Source organism: Enhydra lutris, unplaced genomic scaffold (assembly GCF_002288905.1).
Source record: "Enhydra lutris kenyoni isolate GAN:26980312 unplaced genomic scaffold, ASM228890v2 scaffoldscaffold95, whole genome shotgun sequence".
Lineage (NCBI taxonomy): Eukaryota > Metazoa > Chordata > Mammalia > Carnivora > Mustelidae > Enhydra > Enhydra lutris.
Window position 1 is genome coordinate 2102425 of NW_019154179.1, and position 8031 is coordinate 2110455.

The window sequence follows — 8031 nt, forward strand, 5'->3', positions numbered from 1 at the left end:
GCATAGGGCTCCATGCTCAGTGGGTTATCTGCTTGGGATTCTCTCCCTCTGCCTCTCTGCCGGCCCTTCCCCTGCTCACACTCTAGCATGTGCTCTTTCTCTCAAATAAACAAATCTTTAAAAAAAAATTAAAAACAAAAGTAATGAGCACCTGTATCTTAGAAAACTTATCTGGGGATAGAGGAGAGACACAAGTCTTAGCATGGCCCTTGCATCAAGCAGATACTGACCATCAGAGATTATTACTATCACATCTCAATCTAGAGCAGCCTGAAAACATCCTCTGTTAGGATCCCTCAGCTCCCTTTGTTTCATTCCATGCTCACTGAGCAACCTAACAGCAGTGAAAAAAGCAAGAACAGAACAATGAGAATAAAGTGCCATATTTTGCATGAGAAGATACAAATATACATACATCTGTATACACATATATACATGTTCGTAAATATACAGCAAATCTCTGGTGAGACACAGAAAAAGTTATGTCAATTTATTCTGAAAAGGGAAGAGAAGTCGCTGGGTGACAAGAGAAAGTGGAAATCTTACTCTGTGCCATTTACTCTTTTGTATCTTTTATTTATTTTTTTAAGGATTTTATTTATTTATTTATTATTTTTTTTTTTTTAAAGATTTTATTTATTTATTTGACAGAGAGAGAGATCACAAGTAGACAGAGAGGCAGGCCGAGAGAGAGAGAGAGAGGGAAGCGGGCTCCCTGCTGATCAGAGAGCCCGATGCGGGACTCGATCCCAGGACCCTGAGATCATGACCTGAGCCGAAGGCAGCGGCTTAACCCACTGAGCCACTCAGGCGCCCAAGGATTTTATTTTTAAGTAATCTCTATACCCCATGTAGGACTCAAACTCATGACCCTGAGATCAAGGGTCACATGCTCCACTGACTGAGCCAGCCAGGCACCCCTCTTTTTTATCTTTTAAATTCTGAACTACACACATGTATTATCTATTTAAAAAAGAGATAAAATGGGGGCACCTGGGTCGCTCAGTTGATTAAGCAACTGCCTTCAGCTCGGGTCATGATCTGGAGTCCCAGGGCTCGAGTCCTGCATCAGGCTCCCTGCTCAGCAGGGAGTCTGCTTCTCCCTCTGACCCTCCCCTTTTCACGCTCACTCTCTATCGATTAAATAAAATCTTTAAAAAAAACATAAAATGAAAAGACTTTAAAAAACACAAGCAACTCTAAGTGATGGAATATACTAAGTGTTATTTAGTGGGTCATATTTCAAAAATATAGAAAGTCTACTAAAGGGGCTTGCATGAACCAACGATGAATGTGTCATGAACCCAGAATCATAAATGCACCTCAATAGCATAGAACATGATTAAAGGGCAAGAAAGATCAACAGCTCTGCTTTTGCAAATAAGCTCTATGAGCTGCCCACCGATATTCAAGAAAATGAAGAAAAATTACTTCTAATGCTCCCAAAGTCAAGGCTTTTTTATAACTGAATGCTGATCCTATGTGAAAGCTTCAGCATTGTTAAAGTCCACCTCTTAACATGATTAGTGATATGACTTATTTTTTCTTCTCCACTAAGAACAACAGACTGAATTACTGTTTCCAAAGAAAAATTAAAATGGACTGTACAAGGCTTTAATAATATGGGAAAAGCGGGAACCTGGGTGGCTCAGTTGATGAATTGACTTGATTTTGGCTCAGGTCATGATCTGAGGGTGGTGAGATTGAGGCCCACACTGGGTGGTGCAGAGCCTGCTTAAGATTCTCTCTCTCCCACAGTGTGGAGATTCCTCAAGAAATTAAAAATAGAGCTTCCCTATGACCCTGCAATTGCACTACTGGGTATTTACCCCAAAGATACGGAGGTAGTGAAGAGAAGGGCCATCTGTACCCCAATGTTTATAGCAGCAATGGCCACGGTCGCCAAACTGTGGAAAGAACCAAGATGCCCTTCAACGGACGAATGGATAAGGAAGATGGGGTCCATATACACTATGGAGTATTATGCCTCCATCAGAAAGGATGAATACCCAACTTTTGTAGCAACATGGACGGGACTGGAAGAGATTATGCTGAGTGAAATAAGTCAAGCAGAGAGAATCAATGATCATATGGTTTCACTTATTTGTGGAGCATAACAAATAGCATGGAGGACAAGGGGAGATGGAGAGAAGGGAGTTGAGGGAAATTGGAAGGGGAGGTGAACCATGAGAGACTATGGACTCTGAAAAACAATCTGAGGGTTTTGAAGGGGCGGGGGGTGGGAGGTTGGGGGAACCAGGTGGTGGGTATTGGAGAGGGCACGGATTGCATGGAGCACTGGGTGTGGTGCAAAAAACAATGAATACTGTTACACTGAAAATAAATTTAAAAAATTAAAAAAAAAAAAGATTCTCTCCCTCTGACCCTCCCTGTTCCCCTGGGTGCTCTCTCGGGGGGGGGGGGGGGAAGACCACGATAAACCTCATACATACATTACTAACATTAATTAATTCATTACTTAATTAATTTTAAAATGGGTGAAGTATCTCAAAAGGTAGGAAAACAGGACTTACTTACACTATATATGGTAAACTGTGAGTTCTCCCATTTATATCAGTGTAATGTTTTACACAAGCAATTAAATTAGTATACAGATTTGTTTTGCAACTTTCCCAAGAGTTCCTAACATTTGTTACCTGGCCTTATTAGAAATAAATGACAGAGATGCCTGGGTGGCTCTGCCAGTTAAGCATCTGCCTTCAGCTCAGGTCACCATCCCAGGGTCCCAGGATCAAGGCCCCCGTTCAGCTCCCTGATGAGCAGAGACTCTGCTTCTCCCTTTGCCCTTCCCCTTGCTCCTTTTCTCTCTCTCTAAATACTCATTCTCTCTCTCAAATAAATAAAATCTTTTAAAATTTTTTTAGAAAGAAAGGATGAAAAGAAGGAAGGAAGAAAGAAAAAGAACGAACGAATGAACATAGGGAGCAGTTGGCTGACTCATTTGGAAGAGCATGTAAGTCTTGATTTCAGGGTCATGGATTCAAGCCCAGGTTAGGTATAGAGAAATAAATGAAAACTTCTTAAAAAAATAATAAATAACATAAGGTAGTTGACTTCACATTCTTGCACAAACTTCACTTAGCTGGGGATGTGGAGTTTCTGGAAATGGAACTGCACAGAAACCGTGGAGTCTCCATGGAGATCCAGTCCTGGCATCCTACATTGGCAATGGCTCAGCTCCTCGAGCTAGTTCACATTCACTGAATACAGGACTGTCTCTGGCTGTAATTCTTCTAGGTGCTAATCACACAGTTGTTAGTCAAACATCCAAGCTACGGTGTTTATAAAGCCTTTCGTAAAATGACAGAACTCCCAATCATCCGTAACTGCATGCTGATCTTTACCTAGTTTCCTTACACATTTCCCTCCAACGGTCTCTAAACTTATGTCCAGCTCTCCCACTGCTTCTTTCTAACAAACCCACCCTGTCCCATGCATACGTTTTCTCAACATCTGCTATCAAAAACACCTCATACCCTAACAGGACACAACAGAGTGACAGTCATGCACTCGACTCAGGATAACAGTTGAGCACTAACTAGCTGAGAACTTACAATAGCACTAGGAGCACACACAAAAATTTAACAATAGCCTAGCTGACTCTGGAGACACACTGAAGAGCTCCACTTAGACCCTTCCCCCACCAACATTTTCCAATTGTACCAGCATCTCCTGCAGGGCTTTCTCCTGACTATAGGGCCCATTCTGGCCATCCTCACAGCACTTCAAAATTATCACTCAGCGCCCACTCTAAGTTACTGATTAAAAAATATCCCAGTCCTCTCAATCCTTGTATGTTCTATACTGCTGTCAGATTTCCCCTATGGGATCAAACTCTAGTTAGTACAGAAGTAACCTGCCTAATATAATGAGCATTCTTTCCCACTCATAACCCTCTCACTTCCCCACTCCCTCTGGAGAGTTTTCTGGGATCATATCCCGAAGAAATTGCTGTGTTGGAATCCTTGACTCAGTCTGTGCTGGGGAAGCCAAAACAAGACATTGACCACTTTTATACATGCCTATTTATTCTTAGTAAAATTATTTTGAAGACAATATAATTACAACAAAGTAGCACTGCATAGGGTTATGCTAAATGGGGTGTGTAATAGGTACATAAAAAATTGACATTATTTAAAAATTGCTTTTGTGGCATAACCAACAAAACTTATTAATCCTATTCATAAATCTCTATAATTAGAATAACATTTCTTTTCTGGCCATTTTAAAATAAAGTCCTTAATCCAAAGTTTTGATTTGAAGAAAAAAAAATGTTTATTGCTTAGCCTTCAAAAGCATCCCACATACTTTTGGAAATTCCCAAAAGTATCATATCACAAAAAAAAAAAAAAAAAAAAAAACAAAACTCCTCTTCGTGCACTGCTGGTAGGAATGTAAATTGGTGCAGCCACTGTGGAAAATAGTATGGAGGTTCCTGAAAAAATTAAAAATAGAACTACTGTATGATCCAGCAATTCCACTACTGGGTATTTACCCAAAGAAAATGAAAATACTCATTTGAAAAGATAGGTGCACCCCTATGTTTATTGCAACATTATTTATAATACCAAAGATATGGAAGCAACCTGAGTACCCATCATCCATAGACAAAGAAATAAGAAAGATGTGGTGTGTGTATGTGTGTGTAAAGATATATACATATATATACACAATGGAATATTACACAGCCAGAAGAAAAGAAATGAGACCCCTGCCATTTGGTAAAACATGGATGGACCCAGAGAGTAATATGCTAAGTGAAAAAAGTCAGACTGAGAAAGGCAGAAAAATTTAAAAAGAAAAAGAAAAAAACTTCTTTGCTGTTGTGCCTAGAAATGGCTGTCTTCTGAATCCACACATTTAACCCCCCAAAATTTATTTGATCAAAATAATCTCATAGGCTCTAATAGATAAAGATGCTTTAAGGTTTACGATCCTTTTCCTGCTCTCCTGAGTAAGAGAGATTACATTAAAGTACTTCTTCATTTTGGAGCAGAGCTGTTATTTAATTTAGGTTAAGTACCACATTTGATGCTTGTTACTGGTGGAATGGGAGAGCACTGTGAGATAGGTCAAGGGGGTAGAAGAGGGTGTTTCCCCTCACACTGGAGTGGAGTCTATCCCCAATCCCAGCAGTCACCAACCCCTGACAACTGCCACCACAGTAGGGACAATGATGCTGTCAGCAGGAAGAAAGCAGACTGGTGTTACAGTGATCAAGAAAAGTTCCTGCTGGTCCTGGGGGGAGGGGACGGGGGAGGGGGGGGGAAGTGAGCTACAGGGCGTTCAAGCCTCTTTTCTCATTCATTCAAACACATCCATCTTTGATCCTTGTGACATTCACTGATAAGCCCCTCTATATGGCAGATTAAGAGATACATCACCGCATTCTACGGTCTCCTATCACTTCCCAGAGATCTGGGTCAAGTGTGAAATCTCTGCTGTAGCCCAGAAGCAGCCACTTCTATGGTGCAGCCACCATAAAATGCACTCACACATATCCTGAGTGAATTTGCGCTTTGAGCCCTTTCAGTCACAATAGTTTAAAATTAGAGTATATTAATAGTAAAGTTAAAATCCCAAACTCAATTGTGTTTGCTAGTTAAATCCTAAGCTTTTATTTGACAGTTTACTGTCAAAAGGAACTAAATGCATGTTAAGATGATTCAGTTTCATGTATAAGGTGCTTCCAAAAAGCTACCTAATGACAGTATTACAATAAAAAAATTCCAAGAGCAGACTGAGAACGGCTCCCCAAAATGTAAAACCATAACGTTAATTCTGTTATACATTCATGTCAAAGTAATTCTTCCTCAGCACCTATAAAATAATGTGAAAATTAGAATGTTTTTCAGTTCTCAGTTCAAGTCACACAAACCAAATCTAGTTCTTAAAATACTTGGCAATCTTCGTCCTTAGTGCCTTCAATTCAAAAAGCAATACTCAGCTTAAAAGGTGCTCTGTAATTAATTCCTACCAATAAATAACGTATTTTTAAAAAACAAACAAGGTATCTCATTTTATTTATTTTTTTTTTTTTAAAGATTTTATTTATTTATTTGACAGAGAGAAATCACAAGTAGGCAGAGAGGCAGGCAGAGAGAGAGGAGGAAGCAGGCTCCCTGCCGAGCAGAAAGCCCGATGTGGGGCTTGAACCCAGGACCTGGGATCATGACCTGAGCCGAAGGCAGCGGCTTAACCCACTGAGCCACCCAGGCGCCCCAAGGTATCTCATTTTAAATTACATTGTCTGGGATGCTCTTGAGATTCAAATTAGAGATACAGAATTAATTGGAATGGAGACCTTTTACTTCAGCTGTGTTTTAGTAGAAATAAGGTTCTTAGTAGAAATAAGGTTTTCAGTATATTAACAACATGTATATTAACAATACACATTTATATATTTACAGTATTCATAAATACAGTGCACTCACATATGGATATGACTAGTTATATACCACAAATAAGCTTTTTCCTCTTGTCTCTTTTAAGGTTTAAAACACACACCTACGCCCACACCCCCCACACTCCCAAGAGAAAGACACCTTAAGACAGATCGTTTTCACCACACACTGGAAAAAATAATTCACTTTGTGTAGGAACTATGGAGTGACATTTGCATCACAAAATTCTCTCAAACTGACACTGTGTAAATGAAGAGAGCAAAACTACATAATGACTGATTCCTTCATTACCTGTCGTCACTGAGATGCTGACTTAATAGTCTATGCCTTCTCATTCTCTCAGGGATGTTGCGATCAATCTTCACATCTCCTCCCTTCCTCAATAACACCTGGCCCAATGCCTTGCTCAAGGTAGTTGCTCAATAAATATTTGTTAAATGGATATACTAATTAATTTCATAGCACAATATGTACAACTATAAATGAGTATAAATGAGCAAAATGCAGAGAATGATTCAGCTGCGATGGTCCTAAAATGGAGGGCTTTGCAGAATTCAGAATCTGTAATGATATTATAGCATTATGGACTGGGTATAAAAAGATCAATGTCATAAACTGCAGTGCCAAGAAAGTAATTTTACTTTCAAATTAGAACTTGAAGGAACAACAATTACCATCGACATTGGGAACAAGATGTTTTTCTTTTGTGAAAAGTACACTGGCAACCAAATTTTAATAGTATGAAAGTGAACTACCTGAGAAATGAAGTCAATATGTGATATTACACAATTAGAATAAATTTACCCAGCCTAGCTTCCTCAGCTTTTCAGACTCCAAGACAATGGGACCAAATCTTTCAACTGGTGAATAAAGTCCTCTAAGGGAACTACTCTCTAGAAGGTAAATAATACTAAGAATTAAAGGAGCTGAATAAAAGACCAAGAGAATAAAGGCAGAAATTTTTTAAAATTAGAATTATTATATATATGGAGCCATATAGATTTGTTCTTTTGATAACTGGCTTTATCTGAAGCACTTGAAAATGAAATGGAATCAGAATACTTTTAATTTTTTAATAGAATTATGAAAGAGCTTCCCCATTCCCAAAGTTTAAGTTGGCATTTCATGAGACTTCCCTCTTGCCAAAAACAATAAATAAGATATAAGCCTGTCCATTAAACAAAGAAATGCCTAGAAAGAACTAAGTGACCTCGCGAAAGAAAAAACAAATCAAGAATAGCTGTTGAGTTATAACAACTTATTCTAAGCATCCTTTCAGCAAGTCTACAAAAGATTCAATTATAATAGAAAAAGTTCAGTATTACCAAAATTATCCACCATCAAAAACATAGCATTAATAGTTGGCATTTCATGAGACTTCCCTCTTGCCAAAAACAATAAATAAGATATAAGCCTGTCCATTAAACAAAGAAATGCCTAGAAAGAACTAAGTGACCTCGCGAAAGAAAAAACAAATCAAGAATAGCTGTTGAGTTATAACAACTTATTCTAAGCATCCTTTCAGCAAGTCTACAAAAGATTCAATTATAATAGAAAAAGTTCAGTATTACCAAAATTATCCACCATCAAAAACATAGCATTAATA

The 8031-nt window shown here is 38.7% G+C and overlaps 1 protein-coding gene across 3 annotated transcripts in view; it reads right to left on the minus strand.

The window, feature by feature from the left end:
• LOC111139089 (cell division cycle 14B) overlaps positions 1–8031 on the minus strand; it is a 101504-nt gene that overhangs the window by 85801 nt on the left and 7672 nt on the right. The gene's annotated exons all lie outside the window — the stretch shown is intronic.